Source organism: Pongo abelii, chromosome 2 (assembly GCF_028885655.2).
Source record: "Pongo abelii isolate AG06213 chromosome 2, NHGRI_mPonAbe1-v2.0_pri, whole genome shotgun sequence".
NCBI classification, from domain to species: domain Eukaryota; kingdom Metazoa; phylum Chordata; class Mammalia; order Primates; family Hominidae; genus Pongo; species Pongo abelii.
Window position 1 is genome coordinate 140,006,720 of NC_085928.1, and position 27,305 is coordinate 140,034,024.

Here is a 27,305-nt window from a genome sequence, read left to right on the forward strand (position 1 = left end):
GTCCACACAGCCATTCAGGTCCCCATGCTGACAGTAGCCTTGCCATCCTCAACATTTGGTGCTTGAGGTTGTCTCCATTCCAGCCAATCAGAAGGGGAAGAGAGATTGAGGTGCTCTCTGTGGGAATTTCTGCTGAGGTCCCACTGGCTGGCACTCATTTAGCCATTGCAAGTGGAGCTAGAAAATATAGCCCCCTGCTGGCCGCCATGGCTCAGTGACAACTTCTCAATGTGGAATGGGCAGCACTAATTTTTGGTGAACAACTAAGAAGTGTCAGCCACAGAGATTATGGTTATTGCTAGGTGGTTTTTCATTGATGAAATTTTATTTCTGGACTGGGCGCGGTGGCTCACGCCTATAATCCCAGCACTTTGGGAGGCCGAGGTGGGTGGATCAAGAGGTCAGGAGTTTGAGACCAGCCTGACCAACATAGTGAAACCCCGTCTTTACTAAAAATACAAAAATTAGCTGGGTGTGGTGGTGGGCGCCTATAGTCCCAGCTACTCAGGAGGCTGAGGCAGGAGAATGGCGTGAACCCAGGAAGTGGAGGTTGCAGTGAGCCAAGTTGCGTCACTGCACTCCAGCCTGGGCAACAGAGCGAGACTCCGTCTCAAAAAAAAAAAAAAAAAAAAAAAAAAAAAAAAAATTTATTTATTTGAGTTCCTTTAATTGGGTTCTGCAGTACACCATGAAAAATTATGGGCTCAAGGAAGGTTTTTTTGATCAAAATATGCTCTTTACTTCCTTGTTTCCTGCCACACTAATACAAAACTTATTATAGATGACCGTCTCAGTGGGACAGATTTTCCCTGCAATTGTTTCATAGCTGCTCTCAGCATTTACATGAACTGGAGGCTCAATTGCCTGATCTCTTTCCTTCAACAGTATTTAATTCTAAAAATTTTGGGTTTTTAAAAAATATACATTTATTGGATCTCAGGTACATAGAATTGGGTTAATTCTAACCCACAGTTCATTACATACTCATTTATGGGTCCTTGCAAGAAGTTCTATTTATTTGCTTATTTGTTAATAATAAACCATAAACCTCTACCACATGAAAACTGAAATGTTGATAATAACATATCTACAATGAGTTTATTTTCAGTCCTTTCTCTCTGCCCCCTACATCCTATGTAACTACTATCCTGACCCTTATGGTTATTTCCTTTTTAAAAATAGACCATTTTTTTAGAGCAGTTTTAGCATCACAGCAAAATGGAGCTGAAGGACAGATTTCCCATATATCCTCTATCACACATACATAGCCTCCCTGATTATCAATATCCTCTATCAGCGTGGGATATCTGTTACAATTGATGAACCTGCCTACACTGGCACATCATCACCCAAAGTCCATAATTTACATTAGGGTTTACTCTTCATGTGGTCCATTCTGTGTGTTTAGACAATTTATAATGACATGTATTCACCATCATAGTATCAGAATGATTTCACTGACCTGCAGATCCTTTGTGCTCTGCCCTTTTCTTCCTTTTTAAAACATTTAATTAAGTTCCAGGATACACTGCAGGATGTGCAGGTTTGTTACAAAGGTATGTGCCATGGTGGTTTGCTGCATCTATCAACCCATCACCTAGGTATTAAGCCCAATATGCATTATCTCTTTTCCCTAATGCTCTCCTCCCTGACCCCACCCTCCCTCAACAGGCCCCATTGTGTGTTGTTCCCCTCCCTGTGTCCATGTGTTCTCATTGTTCAGCTCCCACTTATAAGTAAGTACATGAGGTATTTGGTTTCCTGTTCCTGCATTAGTTTGCTGAGGATAGTGACTTCCAGCTTCATCCATTTCCCTGCAAAGGACATAATCTCATTTCTTTTTATGGCTGCATAGTATTCCATGGTGTATATGTACCAATTCTCTTTATCCAATCTATCATTGATGGGCATTTGGGTTGATTCCATGTCTTTGCTATTGTGAATAGTGCTGCAGTGAACATATGTGTGCATGTATCTTTATAATAGATTTTTTTATATTCTTTTGGGTATATGCCCAGTAATGGGATTGCTGGGTCAAATGGTATTTCTGGTTGTAGGTCTTTGAGGAATCCAATATCCAGAATCTACAAGGAACTTAAACAAATTTACAAGGAAAAAAACAACCCCATTAAAAAGTGGGCAAAGGACATGAATAGACACTTCTCAAAAGAGGACATTTATGCAGCCAACAAACATATTTTTAAAAAGCTCAACATTACGGATCATTGAAGAAATGAAAATCAGAGCCACAGTGATCAGATTGGCTTTTTTCACTTAGCAATAAACATTTGAGTTTCCTCCATGTCTTTTCATGGCTTGATAGTTTTTAGTGCTGAATACTATTCCAATGTCTGGATGGACCAGTGTTTCTTTATCCACTTACCTGCTGGACATCTTGGTTGCCTCCAGGTTTTGGCAATTACTAATAAAGCTGTTAGAAACACCCATGTGCAGGTTTTTGTGTGGACATAAGTTTTCAACTCATTTGGATCTTATGGTTTAGTTTTGCAAGAAACTGTCAACCTGTTTTCCAAAGTGGCTATGCCATTTTGCATTCCCGTGAGCAATGAATCAGAGTTCATATTGTTCAAACTCCTTGCCAGCATTTGATGTTGTCAGTGTTCTGGGCTTTGGCCACTCTAAGAGGTTTGTAGTGGTACCTTGTTTTAATTTGCATTTTCCTGATGACATATAGTGTATTCCCTGTGCTTTTATCTTCTGAAAGACATTGTATAAAATTGGTGTAATTTCTTTCTTAAATGTCTGGTAAAACCCACCAGTGAACATACCTGGGTTGGATATTTTCTGTTTTGGAAGTTTATTATTTATTTACTTAATAAAGATAAGCCTGTTCAGGTTGTATATTCTTGTGTGAGTTTTGGCAGCTTGTGTCTTTCAAGGAATTGGTCCATTTCATCTGAGTTATCAAATCTGCAGGCATAGAGTTCTTCATAATATTCCTTGATTAGCCTTTAAATGTCCATGGGATCTGCAGTGATGTCCTGTCTTTCTTTTCTGACATTAGTAATTTTTGTCCTCTATTTTTCTTTTTTTTTCATTTTTATTTTATTATTATTATTATTATACTTTAGGTATATCTCCCAATGCTATCCCTCCCCCCTCCTCCCACCCCACAACAGTCCCCAGAGTGTGATGTTCCCCTTCCTGTGTCCATGTGTTCTCATTGTTCACTTCCCACCTATGAGTGAGAATATGTGGTGTTTGGTTTTTTGTTTTTGCCATAGTTTACTGAGAATGATGATTTCCAATTTCATCCATGTCCCTACAAAGGACATGAACTCATCTTTTTTTTTTTTTTTTTGGTGAATGAAACTTTTTTTTTAAAATTATTATTATACTTTAGGTATATCTCCCAATGCTATCCCTCCCCCCTCCCCCCACCCCACAACAGTCCCCAGAGTGTAATGTGTCTTTCCTGTGTCCATGTATTCTCATTGTTCAATTCCCACCTATGAGTGACAATATGTGGTGTTTGGTTTTTTGTTCTTGCGATAGTTTACTGAGAATGATGATTTCCAGTTTCATCCATGTCCCTACAAAGGACATGAACTCATCATTTTTTATGGCTGCATAGTATTCCATGGTGTATATGGCCACATTTTCTTAATTCAGTCTATCATTGTTGGACATTTGGGTTGGTTCCAAGTCTTTGCTATTGTGAATAATGCCGCAATAAACATATGTGTGCATGTGTCTTTATAGCAGCATGATTTACAGTCCTTTGGGTATATAACCAGTAATGGGATGGCTGGGTCAAATGGTATTTCTAGTTCTAGATCCCTGAGGAATCGCCACACTGACTTCCACAATGGTTGAACTAGTTTACAGTCCCACCAACAGTGTAAAAGTGTTCCTATTTCTCCACATCCTCTCCAGCACCTGTTGTTTCCTGATTTTTTAAAGATTGCCATTCTAACTGGTGTGAGATGATATCTCATTGTGGTTTTGATTTGCATTTCTCTGATGGCCAGTGATGGTGAGCATTTTTTCATGTGTTTTTGGCTGCATAAATGTCTTCTTTTGAGAAGTGTCTGTTCATGTCCTTCGCCCACTTTTTGATGGGGTTGTTTGTTTTTTTCTTGTAAATTTGTTTGAGTTCATTGTAGATTCTGGATATTAGCCCTTTGTCAGATGAGTAGGTTGCGAAAATTTTCTCCCATTTTGTAGGTTGCCTGTTCACTCTGATGGTAGTTTCCTTTGCTGTGCAGAAGCTCTTGGGTTTAATTAGATCCCATTTGTCAATTTTGGCTTTCGTTGCCATTGCTTTTGGTGTTTTAGACATGAAGTCCTTGCCCATGCCTATGTCCTGAACGGTAATGCCTAGGTTTCCTTCTAGGGTTTTTATGGTTTTAGGTCTAACATTTACGTCTTTAATCCATCTTGAATTAATTTTTGTATAAGGTGTAAGGAAGGGATCCAGTTTTAGCTTTCTACATATGGCTAGCCAGTTTTCCCAGCACCATTTATTAAATAGGGAATCTTTTCCCCATTGCTTGTTTTTCTCGGGTTTGTCAAAGATCAGATAGTTGTAGATATGTGGCATTATTTCTGAGGGCTCTGTTCTGTTCCGTTGATCTATATCTCTGTTTTGGTACCAGTACCATGCTGTTTTGGTTACTGTAGCCTTGTAGTATAGTTTGAAGGCAGGTAGTGTGATGCCTCCAGCTTTGTTCTTTTGGCTTAGGATTGACTTGGTGATGCGGGCTCTTTTTTGCTGCCATATGAACTTTAAAGTAGATTTTTCCAATTCTGTGAAGAAAGTCATTGGTAGCTTGATGGGGATGGCATTGAATCTGTAAATTACCTTGGGCAGTATGGCCATTTTCACGATATTGATTCTTCCTACCCATGAGCATGGAATGTTCTTCCATCTCTTTGTATCCTCTTTTATTTCCTTGAGCAGTGGTTTGTAGTTCTCCTTGAAGAGGTCCTTCACATCCCTTGTAAGTTGGATTCCTAGGTATTTTATTCTCTTTGAAGCAATTGTGAATGGGAGTTCACTCATGATTTGGCTCTCTGTTTGTCTGTTGTTGGTGTATAAGAATGCTTGTGATTTTTGTGCATTGATTTTGTATCCTGAGACTTTGCTGAAGTTGCTTATCAGCTTAAGGAGATTTTGGGCTGAGATAATGGGGTTTTCCAGATATACCATCATGTCATCTGCAAACAGGGACAATTTGACTTCCTCTTTTCCTAATTGAATACCCTTTATTTCCTTCTCCTGCCTAATTGCCCTGGCCAGAACTTCCAACACTATGTTGAATAGGAGTGGTGAGAGAGGGCATCCCTGTCTTGTGCCAGTTTTCAAAGGGAATGCTTCCATTTTTTGCCCATTCAATGATATTGGCTGTGGGTTTGTCATAGATAGCTCTTATTATTTTGAGATACGTCCCATCAATACCTAATTTATTGAGAGTTTTCAGCATGAAGAGTTGTTGAATTTTGTCAAATGCCTTTTCTGCATCTATTGAGATAATCATGTGGTTTTTGTCTTTGGTTCTGTTTATATGCTGGATTACATTTATTGATTTGCGTATATTGAACCAGCCTTGCATCCCAGGGATGAAGCCCACTTGATCATGGTGGATAAGCTTTTTGATGTGCTGCTGGATTTGGTTTGCCAGTATTTTATTGAGGATTTTTGCATCAATGTTCATCAAGGATATTGGTCTAAAATTTTCTTTTTTGGTTGTGTCTCTGCCCGGCTTTGGTATCAGGATGATGCTGGCCTCATAAAATGAGTTAGGGAGGATTTCCTCTTTTTCTATTGATTGGAATAGTTTCAGAAGGAATGGTACCAGTTCCTCCTTGTACCTCTGGTAGAATTTGGCTGTGAATCCATCTGGTCCTGGACTCTCTTTGGTTGGTAAGCTATTGATTATTGCCACAATTTCACAGCCTGTTATTCGTCTATTCAGAGATTCAACTTCTTCCTGGTTTAGTCTTGGGAGGGTGTATGTGTTGAGGAATTTATCCATTTCTTCTAGATTTTCTAGTTTATTTGCATAGAGGTGTTTGTAATATTCTCTGATGGTAGTTTGTATTTCTGTGGGATCGGAGGTGATATCTCCTTTATCATTTTTTATTGCATCTATTTGATTCTTCTCTCTTTTTTTCTTTATTAGTCTTGCTAGCAGTCTATCAATTTTGTTGATCCTTTCAAAAAACCAGCTCCTGGATTCATTAATTTTTTGAAGGGTTTTTTGTGTCTGTATTTCCTTCAGTTCTGCTCTGATTTTAGTTATTTCTTGCCTTCTGCTAGCTTTTGAATGTGTTTGCTCTTGCTTTTCTAGTTCTTTTAATTGTGATGTTAGGGTGTCAATTTTTGATCTTTCCTACTTTCTCTTGTGGGCATTTAGTGCTATAAATTTCCCTCTACACACTGCTTTGAATGCATCCCAGAGATTCTGGTATGTTGTGTCTTGGTTCTCGTTGGTTTCAAAGAACATCTTTATTTCTGCCTTCATTTCGTTATGTACCCAGTAGTCATTCAGGAGCAGGTTGTTCAGTTTCCATGTAGTTGAGTGGTTTTGAGTGAGAGTCTTAATCCTGAGTTCTAGCTTGATTGCACTGTGATCTGAGAGATAGTTTGTTATAATTTCTGTTCTTTTACATTTGCTGAGGAGAGCTTTACTTCCAAGTATGTGGTCAATTTTGGAATAGGTGTGGTGTGGTGCTGAAAAAAATGTATATTCTGTTGATTTGGGGTGGAGGGTTCTGTAGATGTCTATTAGGTCTGCTTGGTGCAGAGCTGAGTTCAATTCCTGGATATCCTTGTTGACTTTCTGTCTTGTTGATCTGTCTAATGTTGACAGTGGGGTGTTAAAGTCTCCCATTATTATTGTGTGGGAGTCTAAGTCTCTGTGTAGGTCACTCAGGACTTGCTTTATGAATCTGGGTGCTCCTGTATTGGGTGCATATACATTTAGGATAGTTAGGTCTTCTTGTTGAATTGATCCCTTTACCATTATGTAATGGCCTTCTTTGTCTCTTTTGATCTTTGTTGGTTTAAAGTCTATTTTATCAGAGACTAGGATTGCAACCCCTGCCTTTTTTTGTTTTCCATTTGCTTGGTAGATCTTCCTCCATCCTTTTATTTTGAGCCTATATGTGTCTCTGCACGTGAGATGGGTTTCCTGAATACAGCACACTGATGGGTCTTGACTCTTTATCCAGTTTGCCAGTCTGTGTCTTTTAATTGGAGCATTTAGTCCATTTACATTTAAAGTTAATATTGTTATGTGTGAATTTGATCCTGTCATTATGATGTTAGCTGGTTATTTTGCTCATTAGTTGATGCAGTCTCTTCCTAGTCTCGATGGTCTTTACATTTTGGCAGGATTTTGCAGCGGCTGGTACCGGTTGTGCCTTTCCATGTTTAGTGCTTCCTTCAGGAGCTCTTTTAGGGCAGGCCTGGTGGTGACAAAATCTCTCAGCATTTGCTTGTCTGTAAAGTATTTTATTTCTCCTTCACTTATGAAGCTTAGTTTGGCTGGATATGAAATTCTGGGTTGAAAATTCTTTTCTTTAAGAATGTTGAATATTTGCCCCCACTCTCTTCTGGCTTGTAGAGTTTCTGCCAAGAGATCTGCTGTTAGTCTGATGGGCTTCCCTTTGAGGGTAACCCGACCTTTCTCTCTGGCTGCCCTTAACATTTTTTCCTTCATTTCAACTTTGGTGAATCTGACAATTATGTGTCTTGGAGTTGCTCTTCTCGAGGAGTATCTTTGTGGTATTCTCTGTATTTCCTGAATCTGAATGTTGGCCTGCCTTGCTAGATTGGGGAAGTTCTCCTGGATAATATCCTGCAGAGTGTTTTCCAACTTGTTTCCATTCTCCCTGTCACTTTCAGGTACACCAATCAGACGTAGATTTGGTCTTTTCACATAGTCCCATATTTCTTGGAGGCTTTGCTCATTTCTTTTTATTCTTTTTTCTCTAAACTTCCCTTCTTGCTTCATTTCATTCATTTCATCTTCCATTGCTGATACCCTTTCTTCCAGTTGATCGCATTGGCTCTTGAGGCTTCTGCGTTCTTCATGTAGTTCTCGAGCTTTGGTTTTCAGCTCCATCAGCTCCTTTAAGCACTTCTCTGTATTGGTTATTCTAGTTATACATTCTTGTAAATTTTTTTCAAAGTCTTCAACTTCTTTGCTTTTGGTTTGAATATCCTCCCATAGCTCGGAGTAATTTGATCGTCTGAAGCCTTCTTCTCTCAGCTCTTCAAAGTCATTCTCCGTCCAGCTTTGTTCCGTTGCTGGTGAGGAACTGCGTTCCTTTGGAGGAGGAGAGGCACTCTGCTTTTTAGAGTTTCCAGTTTTTCTGCTCTGCTTTTTCCCCATCTTTGTGGTTTTATCTACTTTTGGTCTCTGATGATGGTGATGTACAGATGGGTTTTTGGTGTGGATGTCCTTTCTGTCTGTTAGTTTTCCTTCTAACAGACAGGACCCTCAGCTACAGGTCTGTTGGAGTACCTGGCCATGTGGGGTGTCAGACTGCCCCTGCTGGGGGGTGCCTCCCAGTTAGGCTGCTCTGGGGTCAGGGGTCAGGGACCCACTTGAGGAGGCACTCTGCCCATTCTCAGATCTCCAGCTGCATGCTGGGAGAACCACTGCTCTCTTCAAAGCTGTCAGACAGGGACATTTAAGTCTGCAGAGGTTACTGCTGTCTTTTTGTTTGTCTGTACCCTGCCCCCAGAGGTGGAGCCTACAGAGGCAGGCAGGCCTCCTTGAGCTGTGGTGGGCTCCACCCAGTTCCAGCTTCCCGGCTGCTTTGTTTACCTAAGCAAGCCTGGGCAATGGTGGGCGCCCCTCCCCCAGCCTCGCTGCCGCCTTGCAGTTTGATCTCAGACTGCTGTGCTAGCAATCAGCGAGACTCCATGGGCGTAGGACCCTCTGAGCCAGGTGCGGGATATTAATCTCCTGGTGCGCCGTTTTTTTAAGTCCGTCGGAAAAGCGCAGTATTTGGGTGGGAGTGACCCGATTTTCCAGGTGCCGTCTGTCACCCCCTTCTTTGACTAGGAAAGGGAACTCCCTGACCCCTTGCGCTTCCCGAGTGAGGCAATGCCTCGCCCTTCTTCAGCTCGCGCACGGTGCGCGCACCCACTGACCTGCGCCCACTGTCTGGCACTCCCTAGTGAGATGAACCCGGTACCTCAGGTGGAAATGCAGAAATCACCCGTCTTCTGCGTCGCTCACGTTGGGAGCTGTAGACCGGAGCTGTTCCTATTCAGCCATCTTGGCTCCTCCCCCCGTGTCCTCTTTTTTTTCTTAGTTAGCCTGGCTAAAGGCTTATCAATTTTGTTGGTTTTTTTTTTCTTTTTCAGAGAACCATCTTTTGGTTTTGTTGATTTTTTTTCTATTGATTTCTTTTTAAATTTTTTTTTTCCTCTTTTTTCTTTGCTTTGGATTTAATTCACTGGGTCACACAAATTTTGATAAGCTGCGTTTCTATTTTCATTTTATTCATCTTTTAATTTCTCTTTTTTTTTCTTCGACTCATGTTATTTGGAAGTATGTTGTTTTATTGCCATGTGTTTTGGTATTTTTCCAGCTACATTTTTTGTTATTTCTAGTTTAATTCCATTGTCATGTGAGAGCAGACATTGTATGATTCCTGTTTCTTTAAATTTGTTAACGTGTTTTGTGGCTCAGAATGTATTCTATCTTGGTGAATGTTCCATGTGAGCCTGAGAAGAATGTATATTCTGCTGTTGTTGGATGAAGTAGTCTATAGGTATCCATTATATACAGTTGATTGATGGCATTGTCGAGTTCAGCTATGTCCTTACTGATTTTCTGCCTGCTGGATCTGTTTATTTCTGATAGAGGGGTATTGAAGTCTTCAACTATAATAGTGGATTCATCTGTTTCTCTTCACAGTTCTATTGGTTTTTGCCTTATGTATTTTGACACCCTGATTTTAGGCACATACCTGTTAAGGATTATTATGTCTTCTTGGAGAATTGACTCCTTTGTCATTAAGTAATGTCATTCCTTATCCCTGATAACTTTTCTTACTCTGAAGTTTGAGCTGTCTGAAATTAATATAGCTACTCCAGCTTTATTTTGCTTAGTGTTAACATAGTACATATTTCTCCATCCATTCACTCTTTTTTTTTTTTTTTCTAGATAGGAGTCTTGCTCTTTCACCAGGCTGGAGTGCAATGGCACCATCTCGGCTCACTGCAGCCTCCGCCTCCCGGGTTCAAGGGATTCTCTTGCCTCAGCCTCCTGAGTAGCTAGGATTATAAGCACACGCCACCATGCCTAGCTAATTTTTGTATTTTTAGTAGAGACAGGGTTTCACCATGTTGGCCAGGATGGTCTCGACGTCCTGACCTCATGATCTGCCCACCTCGGCCTCCCAAAGTGCTGGGATTACAGGTGTGAGCCACCGTGCCCAACCCATTCACTCTTAATCTATATCTGGCTTCATATTTAAAGTGGGCTTCCTGTACAGAACATATACTGAGATCTTGTTTTTTGATCCACTCGGACAAGCTGTCTTTTAATTGGGGCATTTAGACCATTGACATTCAAATGATTATTGATATAGTTGCATCAATAGCTACCATATTTGTTACTTGTTTCTATTCGATGCCCTTTTTCTTTGTTCCTATTTTTATCTTCCATTCTTTATCTTTTGTGGTTTTAACTGAGCATTTTATGATTACATTTTCCCTCCCTGCTTAGCATAACAGTTACACTTCCTTTTTCTACGCTGTTTTTAATGGTTGCCTAGAGTATACAATATACATTGCAACTAATCCAAGTCTACTTTCAAATAACACTTATACTGCTTCATGTGTAATGCAAGTAAGATATAATAAGATAATTTTAATTTCTCCCTTCCATCTATTGTAACATTGCTGTCATTCATTTCACACATATATATACCCACACATACAAGCATACATAATCAAATGCATTGTTGCTATTTTCATCTGTTGTCTGTTAGATGAATTATGAATAAGAAAAATAAACGGTTGTATTTTATTTTCTGATGCTTTTTATGTATATTTGAGTTTCTGACATACATAATTTTCCTTCTAAGTTTATTTTAATATTTCTTGCAAAGCAGGTCTACAAGTTATCTCAATTTTTGTTTGAGAAAGTATTTCTTCACTTTTATTGTGTGTTTTTAAGATATGCAACATGATATTTTGATGTTTATAGTAAAACGATCAGCCAAATAAATTAATATATCATTCATCTAACACAGTGGCAGGAGTGTCTAAAATCTCTTAGCGAAACTTGTGACTACAATAGTATATTATTAACTATAATTCTCATGTACATTAAATCTCCAGACTTATTCATCCTATATATCTGCAACTTTATATCTTTTGACCTATATCTCCTTATATCCTCCTGCTTCCCCCAGTAATCACCATGTCATTCTCTATTTCTGTGTATTCAACTTTTTAAAAAATAGATTCCACATATAAGTAAGATCATGAGATCGTGCAGTTTTTTTCTTTGTTTCTGGTTTACTTCACTTAGCAAAGTGTCATCCAGTCTCATCCATGTTGTGGCAAATGGGAGGATATCCTTTTTAAGGCTGAATAATAGTCCTCTCTCTTTCTCTCTCTCCCCCCCTTTCTGTGTGTGTGCGTGTGTATCTCAGTTTCTTTACCCATTCATCCATGATGAACGCTTCAGTCGTTTTCGTATGTTGGCTATTGTGAACAATGTTGCAATGAACAAACGAGTGCAGATATCTTTACAAGGTGGTAATTTCATTTCCTTTGGGTATATACCCAGAAGAGGGATGCAGGGATTGCAGGGTCATACGTAGTTCTATTTCTGATTTCTCTGGGCAACCCCATACTGTTTTCCACAGTGGCTGCACCAATCTACATTCCCACCAACAGTGTATAAGGGTTCCCTTTTCTCTACACCTTCAACATTTGTTATCTCTCGTCTTTCTTATAATAGCTATCCTAACAGGAGTGAGCTGATACCTTATTGTGGTTTTGATTTGCATTTCCCTGATTAGTGATGTTGAACACTTTTTCATATACCTGTTGGCCATTTGTATGTCATCTTTGGAAAAATTTCTATTGAGGTCCTTTACCCATTTTTTATTCAGGTTTCTTTTCTTCTATCCAGTTGTATGAGGTTTTTAAAATATTAATTCCTTATTAGATATATGGTTTTCAAATTTTGCTACCAATCTGTAAGCTGCCTTTTCATTTTGTTGATTATTTCCTTTGCTGTGCTGAAACATTTTAGTTTGATGTATGCCCATCTATTTTTTATTTATTTATTTTTGCCTTTGCAGCCTGAACTTTTGGTGTGATAACCAAAATCATTAAGACCAATGTCAAGAGACTTTTCTCCTGTCTTTTCTTCTAGGAGTTTTATCATATCAGGTCTTATATTTAGGTCTTTTATACATTTTGAGTTGATTTTTGTGGATGGTGTAAGATACGTGTCCAGTTTCATTCTTTTGCATGTGGATATACCATTTCTCCAGCACTATTTATTGAAGAGACTATCCTTTCTCTGTTGTGTCTTGGTTCTAACTTTTGAAGGGTAATTTCCCAGAATTATCTCAAAACTTTAAATATTTTATTCCAGCTTTCATGATTTCCGAGGAGAAGTTGAATGTAATTCTCATCATTGCTCCAAGTGAGGGTTTTCCATCTCCTGGCTGCTTTCAGGCTTTTTTTTTTTTTTTTTTTTTTTTTGATGGGATTTCTCTCTTGTCACCCAGGCTGGAGTGCAGTGGCATGATCTCGGCTCACTGCAACCTCTGCCTCCCGGATTCAAGTGATTCTCCTGCCTCAGCCTCCTGAGTAGCTGGGACTACAGGCACCTGCCACCACTCTTGGCTAATGTTTGTATTTTTTGGTAGAGACAGAGGTTTCACCATGTTGGCCAGGCTGGTCTCAAACGCCTGACCTCAGGTGATCCACCAGCCTCGGCCTCCCAAAGTGCTGGGATTACAGGCGTGAGCCACCGTGCCTGGCCAGGCTTTTTTCTTTATCTCTGATTGTCTATGGTTTGAAAATGTTATGCGTCAGTGTACTTTTTTGGCATTTATCCTGCTTGGTGCTCTCTAAGCTTCCTGTATCTGCGATTTGGTGTCTGACATTGATTTGGGAAAATTCTCTCAGTGTTTCAAATATTACTTCTACTTCTTTTTTTCTTTCTTTCCCTAGTATTCCCATTTTGCACATATTATACCTTTGGTAGCTGCCCCACAATTATCGGAGATTCCAGGGTTTTTTGGTCATTTTTCTGTTTGTTTTTCAGTTTTGGAAATTTCTATTGAGATATTCTCAATCTCAGACATTCATTCCACAGTCACGTTGTGTCCAAAATTGGTGGGTTCTTGGTCTCACTGACTTCAAGAATGAAGCCGCAGACCCTCACGGTGAGAGTTACAGTTCTTAAAGATGGTGTGTCCGGAGGTTGTTCCTTCTGACATTCGGATGTATTTGGAGTTTTTCCCTTCTGGTGGGTTTGTGGTCTCGCTGGTTTCAAGAGTGAAGCTGCAGATCTTCGCGGTGAGTGTTACAGCTCTTAAGGTGGCGCGTCCGGAGTTGTTCATTCCTCCCAGTGGGTTCATGGTCTCGCTGGCCTCAGGAGTGAAGCTGCAGATCTTCACGGTGAGTGTTTACAGCTCATAAAGGCAGTGCGGACCCAAAGAGTGAGCAGCAGCAAGATTTATTGCAAAGAGCAAAAGAACAAAGCTTCCACAGTGTGGAAGTGGACCTAAGCAGGTTGCCCTTGCTGGCTCAGGCAGCCTGAGCTTATTCCCTTATCTGACCCCACCCACATCCTGCTGATTGGCCCATTTTACAGAGAGCTGATTGGTCCATTTTACAGAGAGCTGATTGGTCTGTTTTGACAGGGTGCTGATTGGTGCATTTACAATCCTCTAGCTAGACATAAAAGTTCTCCAAGTCCTCACCAGATTAACTAGACACAGAGCACCGATTGTTGCGCTTACAGACTTTGAGCTAGACACAGGATGCTGATTGGTGCATTTACAAACCTTGAGCTAGACACAGAGTGCTGATTGGTGTATTTACAATCCTTTAGCTAGACACAAAAGTTCTCCAAGTCCCCACTAGATTAGCTAGACACAGAGCACAGATTGGTGCATTTACAAACCTTGTGCTAGACACAGAGTGCTGACTGGTGCATCTACAATCCTCCAGCTAGACATAAAAGTTCTCCAAGTCCCCACCCCACTCAGGAGCCCAGCTGGCTTCCCCTAGTGGATCCCGCGCAGGGGCAGCGGGTGGAGGTGCCCGCCAGTCCTGAGCCACGTGCCTGCACTCCTCAGCCCTTGGGCAGTTGATGCGACCCGGTGCCACAGAGCAGGGGGCGACGCCCATCCGGGAGGTTTGGGCTGTGAGGCAGCCCACCGCGGAGGGGCTCGGGCATGGCAGGCTGCAGGTCCTGAGCTGTGCCCCGCAGGGAGGTGGCTGAGGCCCAGGGAGAATTCAAGCATGGCAAAAGTGGGCTGGCACTGCTGGAGGACCCAGCACCCCCTCTGCAGCTGCTGGCCCCGGGTGCTAAGCCCCTCACTGCTCAGGACTGGTGGCGCCCACCGGCCGCTCCAAGTGTGGGGGCCTGCCGAGGCAGCACCCACCGGGAACTAGCACTGGTCGGCAAGCACTGCACGCAGCCCTGGTTCCTGCCCGTGCCTCTCCCTCCACACCTCCCTGCAAGCAGAGGGAGCCGGCTCTGGCCTGGGCCAGCCCAGAGAGGGGCTCCCATAGTGCAGTGACAGGCTGGAGGGCTCCTCAAGCGTGGCCAGAGTGGACGCCAAGGCCAAGGAGGTGCTGAGAGTGAGCGAGGGCCGCCAGCATGTTGTCACCTCTCAATCTGTCTGGCCTGCCCATAAGCTCATCAAAGGCATTCATGATCTGTTATGGTGTTTTGATGTCTAGTATTACTTTTGGGTTCTTGCTTAGAATTTCCATCTCTCTACTTACATTGCCCATCTGTTATTGTGTGCTGTCTACTTTATCCATAAGAGCCATTAGCATATTAATCCTAGTTGTTTTATTTATTTATTCATTTTTGAGAGGGAGTCTTGCTCTGTCACCCAGGTTGGAGGGTAGCGGCACCGTCTCGGCTCGCTGCAACCTTCCCCTCCTGGGTTCAAGTGATTCTCCCACCTCAGCCTCCCGAGTAGCTGGCACTACAGGCACGTGCCGTGATGTCCGACTAATTTTTGTATTTTGAGATGGGGTTTCACCATGTTGGCCGGGCTGATCTTGAACTCCTCACCTCAGGTGATTCGCCTGCCTCGGCCTCCCAAAGTGCTGGGATTACAGGCATGAGCCACCGTGCCCGGCCAATCCTAGTTGTTTTAAATCCTGGTATGATAATTCCAACATCCCTGCCATGTCTGAGTCTGGTTCTGATGTTTGCTATGTCTTCTCAAACTTTTTTTTAACGTTTTAGAAAGTCTTGTAATTTTTTCCTGGTAGCTGGATGCAATGTGCTGGGTAAAAGGAACTGCAGTCAATAGGCCTTTGGTAATGTGGTGGTAAGGAGAGGAAGTGTTCTATAGTTCTATGAGTAGGCCTCAGTCTTTTAGTTAGCCTGTGTCTCTGGACTATGAATTCCACAAGTGCTTCTCAGACCCCTGTCCCGCCTTGGTGAGACTGGATGGCTAGAGTGGGCTGGAGATGGGTGTTTTCCTTCTCCCACATGGAAATCTAAAGGGGGTTGGAGTTGGATATTTCTTCCTCCAGGTCAGTTAAGCTCTGATAAAACCCCAGCTGGTTAGGATCTCCTTAACTACTTTTCCCCCAGGGCAGTGCTTGTTAAAAAGAGCAAAGTGCTCTGGCATATTTCAAAGTGGCTCCTAATTGTCTCCTTCTGCCAGAAGCATGAGGGTATTTCTCTCCAGTATTCACTATGAGTTCCCAGTAGAGCGCCAGGAGGTAAACTCACAAAAGTGGGTTCTCTATGCCTGGAGTTTTTATTTCTCAGACTTGTACACTTTAAGTCTCCTGCAGTTTGTCAATTGCAGTTCAGGTTTTCCTACCCCAGCATGGGTTCACACAGATGGTTTAGTTCATGGATTTCTTTTCTGGTAAGTTGTGATTCTCTGTATTTGCCTGTTAGTCTCTCCAATGGGGGCAGGGGTTTGTCCTGTGACCTTTCTTCTGTTACAGATCTAAGAAAAATAGTTGATTTTTCAGTTTGTTCGGCTTTTTACTTGTTAGGATGGCATGGTGACTTCCAAGCTTCTTATATGCTAGGCTGGAAACCATCCCTTTGATTTTTAAAATATAATTTTATCGCATTTATACTCCTTTAAACCTATTTTAGTTGTTTCTAATGCTATAAAAAGGATATTATGTTCTATGTAGTTTTCTGGGATTTGTGTTTTCACTCCTTATATTGCTAAGATTCATTCATATTTTTGTTTTTTGAGACAAGGTCTCACTTTATCATCCAGACTAGAGTACAGTGGCATGATCACGGCTCACTGCAGCCTTGACCACCTGGGCACAAGTACTTCTCCCACCTCAGCCTTTTGAGAAGCTTGTGCCACCCTATCTGGCCAATTTTAAAAATTTCATATAGAGATAGGATCTCACTATGTTGCTCAGGTTGGCCTCGAACTCTTCAGTTTCATTGGGTCTCATTTGTCAATTTTTGGTTTTGTTGCAATTGCTTTTCATGTCTTTGTCATGAAATCTTTGCTAGGTCCCATGTCCAGAATAGGATTTCCTAGGTTATCTTCCAGGGTTTTTATACTTGTGGGTTTTACATTTCAGTTTTTTAAATCCATCTTGGATTGTTTTTTTGTATATCGTGTAAGGAAGGGGTCCAGTTTCAATCTTCTGCATATGGCTAACCAGTTATTCCAGCACCATTTATTTAATAGGGAGTCTTTCCCCTATTGCTTGTTTTTGTCAGCTTTGTCAAAGATCAGATGGTTGTAGGTGTGCAGCCTTATGTCTGGGCTCTATTCAGTTCCATTGGTCAGTGTGTCTGCTTTTGTATGAGTACCATGGTGTTTTGGTTCTGAAAAGAAAGAGAAGGGGTGGGTGTGGTGGCTCACACCTGTAATCCTAACACTTTGCAAGGCCAAGGCAGGAGGACTGCTTGAAGCCAGGAGTTTGAGACCTGCCTGGGCAACACAGTGAGACCCCATCTACATATTTTTTAAAAAAATACATAAATAAATAAACAGGCTGGGCGCGGTGGCTCACACTTATAATTCCAGCACTTCAGGAGGCCAACAGTATAGTTTGAAGTCAGGTAATGTGATGCCTCCAACTTTGTTTAGGATTGCCTTGGCTATTTAGGCTCTTTTTTGGTTCCATCTAAATTTTAAAATAGTTTCTTTTCCTCATTCTCTGAAGAATATCATTGCTAGTTTGATAGGAATACCATTGAATGTATTTCCATTTGTTTGTGTCATCTCTGATTTATTTGAGCAGTGTTTCATAAGTCTCATTGGAGATCTTTCACCTCCCTGATTAGATGGTATTTTATTCTTTTTGTGGCTAATGTGAGTGGGATCATGTTCTTGATTTGGCTCTCATCTTGGATGCTGTTAGTATATAGGAATGCTTCTGATTCTTGTACATTGATTTTTTTATCCTGAAACTTTGCTGAAGTTGTTAATTAGATCAAGAAGCTTTTGGGCAGGCACTGTGGAATTTTCTAGTTATAGAATCATATTGTCTGCAAACAGGGAAAATTCGACTTCCTCTTATTTGAATGCTTTTTATTTCTTTCTCTTGCCTCATTGTTCTGGCCAGGACTTCCAGTACCATGTTGAATTGAAGTGATGAGAGAGACCATCCTTGTTTTGTTCTGGTTTTCAAGGGGAATGCTTCCAGCTTTCCCCATTCAGTATGATGTTGGCTATGGGTTTGTCATAGATGGCTCTGTGTTAGTTCGTTCTCATGCTGCTAATAAAGACATGCCTGAGACTGGGCAGAAAAAGAGGTTTAATTGCACTTACAGTTCCACATGGCTGGGGAGGCCTCAGAATCATGGCTGGAGGTGAAAGGCACTTCTTACATGGCAGCAGCAAGAGAAAATGAGGAAGAAGCAAAAGCAGAACCCCCTCATAAACCCATTAGATCTTGTGAGACTTATTCACTATCACAAGAATAGCAAGGGAAAGACCAGCCCCAAGATTAAATTACCTCCCCCTAGGTCCCTCCCACAACATGTGGGAATTCTGGAAGATAAAATTCAAGTTGAGATTTTGGTGGTGACACAGCCAAACCATATCAGGCTCTTATTATTTTGAAGTACATTCCTTCAATCCCCAGTTTGTTGAGGGTTTTTAACATGAAGGGATGTTGAATTTTATCAAAAGCCTTTCTCCATCTATTGAGATATCATGTGGTTTTTGTTTTTAGTTCTGTTTGTGTGATGAATCACATTTATTGATTTGTGTGAGTTGAACCAACCTTGCATCCCAGAGATAAAGTCCACTTGATCATGGTAGATTAGCTTTTTCATGTGCTGCTGGATTCAGTTTGCTAGTATTTTGTTGACAATTTTTACATCTACATTCATCAATGATATTGGCCTGAAGTGTTTTTCTCTGTGTGTGTGTGTCTTTCAGGTTTTGGTATCAGAGTGATGCCGGCCTCACAGAATGAGTTAGGGAGGAGTCCCTCCATCTCAAGTTTTAGAAATAGTTTCAGTAGGAATAGTATCGGCTCTTCTTTATGCAACTGGTAGAATTTGGCTTTGAATCCACCTGGTCCTGTGCATTTTTTGGTTGGTAGGCTTTTTATTATTGATTCAATTTCAGAAATTGTTACTGATCTGTTCAGGGATTCAATTTCTTCCTGATGCACTCTTGGGAAGATTGTATGTGTCCAGGATTTATCTTTTCTTCTAGATTTTCTAGTTTGTGTTCATAGAGCTGCTCAGTAATCTGAGTTTTTTGTATTTCTATGGGGTTAGTGGTAATGCCCCTGTTTTCATGTCTAGTTGTGTTTATTTGGATCTTCTCTCTTGTTTTCTGTATTAGTCTAGCTAACATCTCTTATTAATTTTTTTCAAAGAACCAACCCTGGATTTGTTGATCTTTTGGGTTTTTTTTTTTTCACATCTCCATTTTCTTCATTTCAGCTCTGATTTTGGTTATTTCTTCTGCTAGCTTTGAGTTCAGTTTGCTCTTGTTTCTCTAGTTCCTCTAGTTGTGATAATAGGTTGTTAATTTGAGATATTTCTAAGTTTTTGATGTGGGTGTTTAGTGTTATAAACTTCCCTCTTAACACTGCTTTAGCTGTATCCCAGAGATTCTGGTATGTTATATCTTTGTTCTCATTAGTTTCAAAGATCTTCTTAATTTCTGCCTTAATTTCATTATTTACCCGAAAGTCATTCAGGAGCAGGTTGTTTAATTTCCATGTAATTGTTTGGTTTTGAGTGATCAGTATTGATTTCTATTTTTATTGCATCATGGTATGAGAGTGTGGTTGGTGTGATTTCAGTTTTTTAATTTGAGGATTATTTATGTCTGGTTGATTTTAGAGTATGTGCTATGTGGCGATGAAAATAATGTATATTCTATTGCTTTTGGCTGGAGAGTTCTATATAAGTCTGTTTGATCCATTTGGTCCAGTATCTAGTTCAAGTCCGGAATATTTCTGTTGTCTGCCTCAGTGATCTGTCTAATACTGGCAGTGGGGCATTGAAGTCTCTTACTATTATTGTGTGGCTATCTAAGTCTCTTCATAGGTCTCTGGGAACTTGCTTAGTGAATCTGGGTGCTGCTGTGTTGGGTGCATACATATTTAGGATAGTTAGATGTTCTTGTTGATTTGAGCTTGTTACTATTATGTAATGTCCTTCTTTGTCTTTTTTTTTATCTTTGTTGGTTTAAAGTCTGTTTTGTCTAAAATTAGAAAAGCAAGACCTCCTTTTTTTTCTCATTTCTGTTTGCTTGCTTTTTTTTCCTTCATGCCTTCACTTTGAGCCTATAGGTGTCATTGCATGTGAGATAGTTCTCTTGAAGACAGCATACTATTAGGTTGGATTAAGTTGGGTCTTAATCCAACTTGCCACTCTCTGCCTTTTAATTGGGGGCATTTAGCCTGTTTACATTCAAGATTAATATTCATATGTGCGAATTTCATCCTGTCATCGTGTTGTTAACCTAACCCTGGTTATTATGCAGACTTTTGTTTGTGTGGTTGCCGGTGTCACTGGTTTATGTACTTCAGTGTGTTTTTGTGGTAGCCAGTAATGGTCTTTCCTTTCTATATGTAGCACTCCTTTAAGGACCTCTCTTAAGGCAGGTCTGGTAATAATGAATTTCCTTAGCACTTGCTTGTCTGAAAAGGACCTTATTTCTCCTTTATGAAGATTAATTTGGCTGAATATGAAATTCTTGGTTGGAAATTCTTTAAGAATGCTGAATGATATAGGCCTCCAATCTCTTCTGGTTTGTAGGGTTTCTGCTGAAACATCTGCCGTTAGCCTGGTGGGTTCCCTTTGTACATGACCTGCCCTTTTTAACTAGCTGCCTTTAACATTTTTTTCTTTCATTTTGACCTGGGAGGATCTGATGACTATGTGTCTTGGGGATGGCCATCTTGTGTAGTATGTCCCAGGGGTTCTCTACATTTCCTGAATTTGAACGTTGGCCTCTCTAGCCAGGTTGGGGAAACTTGCATGGATGACATCCTGAAAAATATTTTCCAAGTTGTTTGTTTGCTTTCTCTCTCTTTCAGGAATGCCAATGAGTCATAGATTGGTCTCTGTACATAATTCCATATTTCTCTAGGGTTTTATTCATTCTTCTTCTTTGTTTTTTCTTTATTTTTGTCTGACTGGGCTATTTGGGAGAACTGGTCTTTGAGATTCTTTCCTCAGCATGGTTGATTCTGCTGTTAATACTTGGGATTGTATTCTGAAATTCTTAAAGTGAGTTTTTCACCTCTATCAGATCAGTTTGGTTCTTTTTTAAAATGACCATTTCTTCTTTCATCTCCTGTATCATTTTATTGTATTACTTAGAATCCTTGGATTGGATTTTGACTCTCTCTCTGAATCTTGATGATCTTCATTCCTATCCATACTCTGGGTTTTTTTTTTTTTTTTTTTTTTTCTGCCATTTCAGCCAATTTCAATCTGGGTAAGAACCATTGCTAAGGAACTGGTGTGATCATTTGGAGGTAAGAAGACACTCTGGTTTTTTGAGTTGCCAGAGTTCTTGCACTGATTCTTTCTCATCTTTATGGGCGGATGTTCTTTGAATCTTTGAAGTTGCTGTCCTTTGGGTGTTGTGGTAGGTTTTTTTTTGTTTTGTTTTGTTTTGTTGTTTTGGTTTCATCTTTGATATCCTTGGGAATTTGATTGTGGTATAAGAATGGTTGTGTTGACTGGCATCATTTCTGGAAGATTCTAGGGGGCCAAGCCCCAGGTTAGCACTTCTGGACTGTGTGCTCTAACTCTGTGGATCTATTATCAGGCCCCTGGCGTTGTTCTCTGGCCCCTTGAGGTTAGGAACCTGCTGCGCTGAAGGGGCCAATGTGTCCCTGGACTGCTGAACACAACACTCTGGTGGGTAGTGCCAGCCAAAGTGCTTTGTTGGATGGTGGCAGCAAGATCTGTGCTCTTTTGCATGTGGCAGCAGCAGCGATAATGCATTGGAGTGCACATTTCTTGGCTGATATAGGAGTGCCAGCTCCTGTGCAGGTATTCATGATAGTGGCAGCACGAGATGGAGTGGGGCTGCTGGCATTCATGTGTGCTTTCACAGTGGCAATGGTGTTGACATGGGGGTGGGGCGCTGGCTGGTGCAGACATACTGACCTCCATCTAGGCATTCATGATAGGGGTGGTGCTGGGAGGTGGAGGTGCTGGCATTTTTGTACACGTTCACGCTGGCAGTGGTGTCAGTCTGGGAATGGGGTGCTGGTGGGCACAAAGCTGGTGGCCTCTGTGTGCATATTCACATTGGGTGGCAGTGCAGAGCCACTGGTCTCCCTGTGTGTGTTCATGCAGATGGCAGTGGCAACGGTGGTGGGGAGCCACTGGTCTCCATGCACTCATTCATGCTGGCATTGGAGGTGTGGTGGAGGGATCGCAAGGTGCACTCACACTGGCAGCGGTGACACCATAAGGTGTACACTTCCACCTGTGGAGAAGGGGAGGTGAGGTCTTCTCATGTGCATGCATGTTGGCAGAGTGATGCAGGGGGTGGCCATGGGTGAGTGTTCACTGGTAAAGAAAGCAACATGGGAGGCTGCAGTGGGTGAGGGGAACATGTCAGTGAGCTAGTGTATATTGGCAGAGACTGCTCTGCTGGGGCGCTCCGAGGGTCAGGCACAGTCGGCCAGCATGGGAGCTATGACATGGGCCCCTGAGAGGTACCTCAGTTGAGGTACCCCAGTTGGGCAGCCAGGCTGGGGCCCCAGAAGAGGCCAGCAGACAGGGCAGCACTCAGGTCAGACTTGCCCCGTCTCATGGACAATGTTGCCCTGCTCTGTTCAGGTTCAACCGTTCCTTTGAGGCAGGGTGAGCCTTGGGGGGTGGGCATTCTGGCCACGCTCCACTGCAGATGTTCCCACACCAAACTCTTTGGGCTCTGCATAGGCTGGAGTCCTGCCCCTACCACCTCTCTAAGCAGCTTTCTCTGCCATTTCCAGTGTCAGTTTTGGGATCTCACGCTTCCAGGATTCCAGAAGTCTGTAATGAGAGCAAGTTGCTCCTCACCTGTTGAACTCACCCCTTCCCCAGGTGTCACTGGGTTACCGGAAAAAGTCCTGGTGCGTGGTAGTCCCATGCATGGTTCCCAGCTTCCTCCCTCTTCAGCCCCATATCTGTGTCCTCCCTCGGTCCATTCTCAATGCCTTTGCTCTGAAGATCTGAGAGTGTGTCAGTCTCCCCAGTGTCCCAGTCCCTTGCTAGCAAATGATCCCCTGGCTGCGGCTAGTCTGTCATCTTGCCCCCTGTCCCTGTTCTTTTTTTTTCAATCTTTGTGGCTTTAAATTCATTAGCACCTAGGAATAAGAGTGGATCACCTTTTCCTTTTCCTAATTTTAAAGAGAATACTTTTAACATTTCCCCATTAGGATGATATGTATTCCCGATTTTTAAAATATGTCTTCTGTTAGGTTAAGTAAGTTTCCTTCTACTCCTAATTTGCTAAGTTTTTCTTTAAAATCATGAATTGAATGATGGGTGTTTTTTGTTTTTTTTGTGGTGTTTTAAAAATATTTATAGTTTATTATTTAAGCTATTAATGTGCATTATATTTATGTATTTCTTAATTTTAAAACATCTTTACATTTCTGAGAAACTCGACTTGATAGTGGTGTATTAACTTTTTTGTTATAAGTTTAAGGGATACAAATGCAGTTTTTTTTTAAGTGGATATACTGTGTAGTGGTGAAATCTGGGCTTTTAGTGTGACCATCAACCAAGTAGTGTACATTGTACCCATTAAGCAGTTTCTCATCCCTCACTCCCCTGCAACCCTCCCGCCCTTCTCAGTCTTCAGGGACTATTATTCCATACTCTGTGTCCATGGGTACACTCTATTTAGCTCCTACTTGCAAGTAAGAACACACAGTAGTTAGCTTTCTGATTCTGAGTTGTTTCATTTAAGATAATGGCCTACGGTTCCATCCATGTTGCTGCAAAAGGCATGATTTTTATATACTGTGGGAGTTAATTTTCTAATGTCTTGTTTAGGATTTTTTAATATTTATCTTCATGAGTGAAATGGGCCTTTAATTTTCCTTTCTCATATTGTCCTTGTTTATGTATCAGGATTACACTGGCCCTATACAAATAAGGTGGCTGATATTCCTTTATTTTCTACTCTCTGAAATACTTTATAAAAGGTTCAGATAATCTGTTTCTTGAAAGTTTGGTGGAACTTTCCAAAGGCTTGGTGTTTACTTTCTGTGAATATTTTTAACTACAATTTATTTAAAATACTTTCGTTATCCTTAGTTATATCTCCTTTTTCATTTATACGATTATCTATTTGCATTTTCTCTTTTTATTATTGATCAGTGATTATCTATTTGCATTTTCTCTTTTTATTATTGATCAGTCTGTTCTGAGATTTTTCTTTTCAAAGATTAATTTTCTTTTTGAGTTCGTTTCTGCTTTAATTTGTAGTATTGTAGTATCTATTTCTTAGATTTATTCTTTTTTTCTAATTTCTGTGTTGGACACATAATTTCTAGTGGATTATTTGCACTATTAAAATTTTAGTCCCCTGAAGTTCATGTAGATGGGTGAATCCTGAAGGATTCCAACAAGTTTTGACCCAGAAAGGATCAGCGCTGAAGACATGCTCCCTCCCTTGCTGCTGCCAGCCCTTCCGCCAGAGGACCTGCCATGGGTGGTCATCTGAGGGGCAGTTTTCTCCAGGGGATGGTTTCAAAACAGGCGCTCAGTGTTCAAATGTGCTCTTAGCTTAATTATTCATATTTTTGTTTATTTTACTTGTATTTGTTAGATCAGAAAACTGTTAAAGTGTGGAACTGCTTGGACTGAGAGAGACTGTAATCCCTTATGCTTGAGATTAGGAACCTAGGTGATGGTGTTTAAGGTCACACGGCAGTTTAGGAATGGAGTTGGACCCAGGCCATGACACCTTATAGCCTGTGCACTTTTCACTCAGCCAAACACCTCCTCTACACAGGAGAGTATCATTTTATAAAGTGGCAAGTTCACCTGCATGACCCTGTTCAAATATGATTAACATACAAAGCTCCTTTTTGTAATTCCAGAAAATGCAACTGGGGGAAAGTAAAAACTGTGCAACTTGCTTGTACCACAAATGCTTTTGTTTTGTTCTTCTCACCAGCATTTATTCAATATTTGTATGTGCCTATTGCGTGCCAAGGATTTATCCTGCAGCATTTTAACGTGAACTTAAGGCTCACTCTGAATATTTTTCTTTTTACTTTTTGACTTCAGAGTAGAATGGCTTGCAGAAAGAAAATAATGAAGACATCTGCAGAAAGGAAATAATGAAGACATCAGGGGTTAAATAAGCAAATGATCATTTATCTTTAACACTGTGGCAGAGACCCAATGTTGTTTCCTACAGTAAAACAATGATAATCTTGTTTCTGAAGAAAAATAAAATCAGTACTTAAAAATGATGTATCCTGCATACCTTATTTTAAAGGAAGAAATATTTATCTTAACTTTGCTGAAGTCTCTTTTGTTTCCCTTATGGGCTCTTACTACCTTTTTTCAGAGATATGACTTGGATTATGAATTGGTTTGTATGGAGCAGAAGTTTCTCTGAGACTCCACATTCTTAATAGCCCCAAGAGGTGTTGTACAAGTTCTAAACATTCTGGGTTTGAAGCCAAGTCTTGGGTGGCTGTGTTGCTTTGCAGCTGTAGTTTAAATTAGAAACATTCTATTTTACAGAGATCTAGATTTTTTAAAAAGATCTTTATAGCATATAAAGAGACGGTATTAGCCTCAGCTTACTTGATTCAGAATGAATTGAATGCAAAACATATTCAGATTAAAGAGACATGTACCTTTGAGAGTGTTTATAATGAGAGGCAATGAATCTCACTGCTAAGATAGAGCTTACTATGAATTTAAATTTTATGTTGATTGCTTTAAATAAACATCTCCTTCATTCTCCCCTCACATGTCTTCAGGTGATCGGTTATGTTTGTTTATAATGTAAGTATGAAAATCCTGGTCATAACTGGTAATAGAACAACATACAGATTGCAGGCACTTCGTCTGTGTTTTGATACAGTGTAAATGAGCCCATTCTCCCTACCTCCCAAGCATGACCTTGGAGGTTTGGTCCTACAGCTTGTCTTATCATACAACACCCACCCCGTGCACACACACAGTCAGGCACACACACCTCAAGAACACTTCACCGGGCTTCAACATTGTATAGCCTTACAGAACACTAGACTTTGGATTCCACTGAAAGACTGCAAGAAAATTGTTCCACAAGATGCTAATCCAGAGAACTTAACTTTTGAGTAAATACTAGAGGTATTGATTGACATTTGCATATGGAAATTTCCAGATGCTGCATGCTGCTTTGGGACTATTGCAGCCTTTCCAAATCCTCGTTTCTCTGTCCAGATGTTCATCCTTCACTCAATACCGATTTCTTCCCGTTGTGACTGCTTGCAAACTTTTGACATTGGCCCTATGGATTCTTCCCAAAGCATTTTCTCTCTCATAACTCCAAAAGACTACAATAATTTATAAAGCTCATAATATAAACAGAAAAGAAGAAAATAGTGTAAAACCCTGGTTTTAAAAAGCAAAAATAAAAAGGTATGAAAACAAGTACCAAAGTCTCTTAGTTCTTAGAAAAAAGATGTAGAATGAAGAAACTAGGAGACATTTTGTGTTCATAACATTGAGTTTAATCTGCAGGGTAACTGAGTTTTAAAGGTTTTGGAGTCAGACAGATGTGGGTTCTAGTCTAAATTGTGGCTCACTTTACCAGTGTGACCTTGCATCAGTTACTTCCCCTTAAAAATCTGTTTCCTCATCGGCAAAATAAGAACAATAGTAGTAATAATACCTGCTGCTAGAGTTGTTACCAATATCAAACAGGAGAACAAATGTAAAGCTGTTGGCACAGGGCAGGGCTCATAGTGAAAGCTCAACAAATGGTAGAATTTATTATTTATTGTTATACACATTAATAAAAATTGTACAGATGGTATGACTTGGTTTTCACTTTGGGAAATCCACTTTGGGACTTAGTTTCTCTAAAATGAAAAGGTTTGTACTACACATTACCTCCTAACATCTTTTTCTAGCTCACTGGTTACAACTTGAATAGAACTAATAAATTTATATACAGACTGAAAACTCTACATCGTCTAGACTTGTGAAGGACTAGAAGAGAGTCTCAAGTTGCAGAATGTCAGAAGGACAATGACGTAGGTGAGGAAACAGGGATGGAACTTCTCATGATAAATGTCCCTTTTCTGAAGAGACTGAATATTAGAAACTCAGAGCCTGCCTGGTATAGGGTGAGATAAACGTATATAGTGTTGCGCAATTAAGCAGGACATGGAGACACTAGTTTATTAATGGATCAATTCATTTTTTGTTCAGTTAATAAATGAGCGAAAAATGAGCCCAACCTGCTTCATTAAATATTTATTTTCAATGCATTTAATATCCTGCTTCATTCCATAAAATGAACATTTCAAGGTGGTTGGAAATGCTTTAGGCCAAAATGAGATTGGAAAACCCTTGCCTCATGCAGTTCTGGGAAGTTGGACATAAAATGGTGTAAGCTGAGCTCCTTATTCTGAGGAGCAAGACATTATATGGAATATGGAA

At 40.7% G+C, this 27,305-nt stretch overlaps 1 protein-coding gene across 1 annotated transcript in view; it reads left to right on the forward strand.

The window, feature by feature from the left end:
- COL6A6 (collagen type VI alpha 6 chain) overlaps nt 1-27,305 on the forward strand; it is a 167,621-nt gene that overhangs the window by 21,754 nt on the left and 118,562 nt on the right. The window lies entirely within an intron of this gene.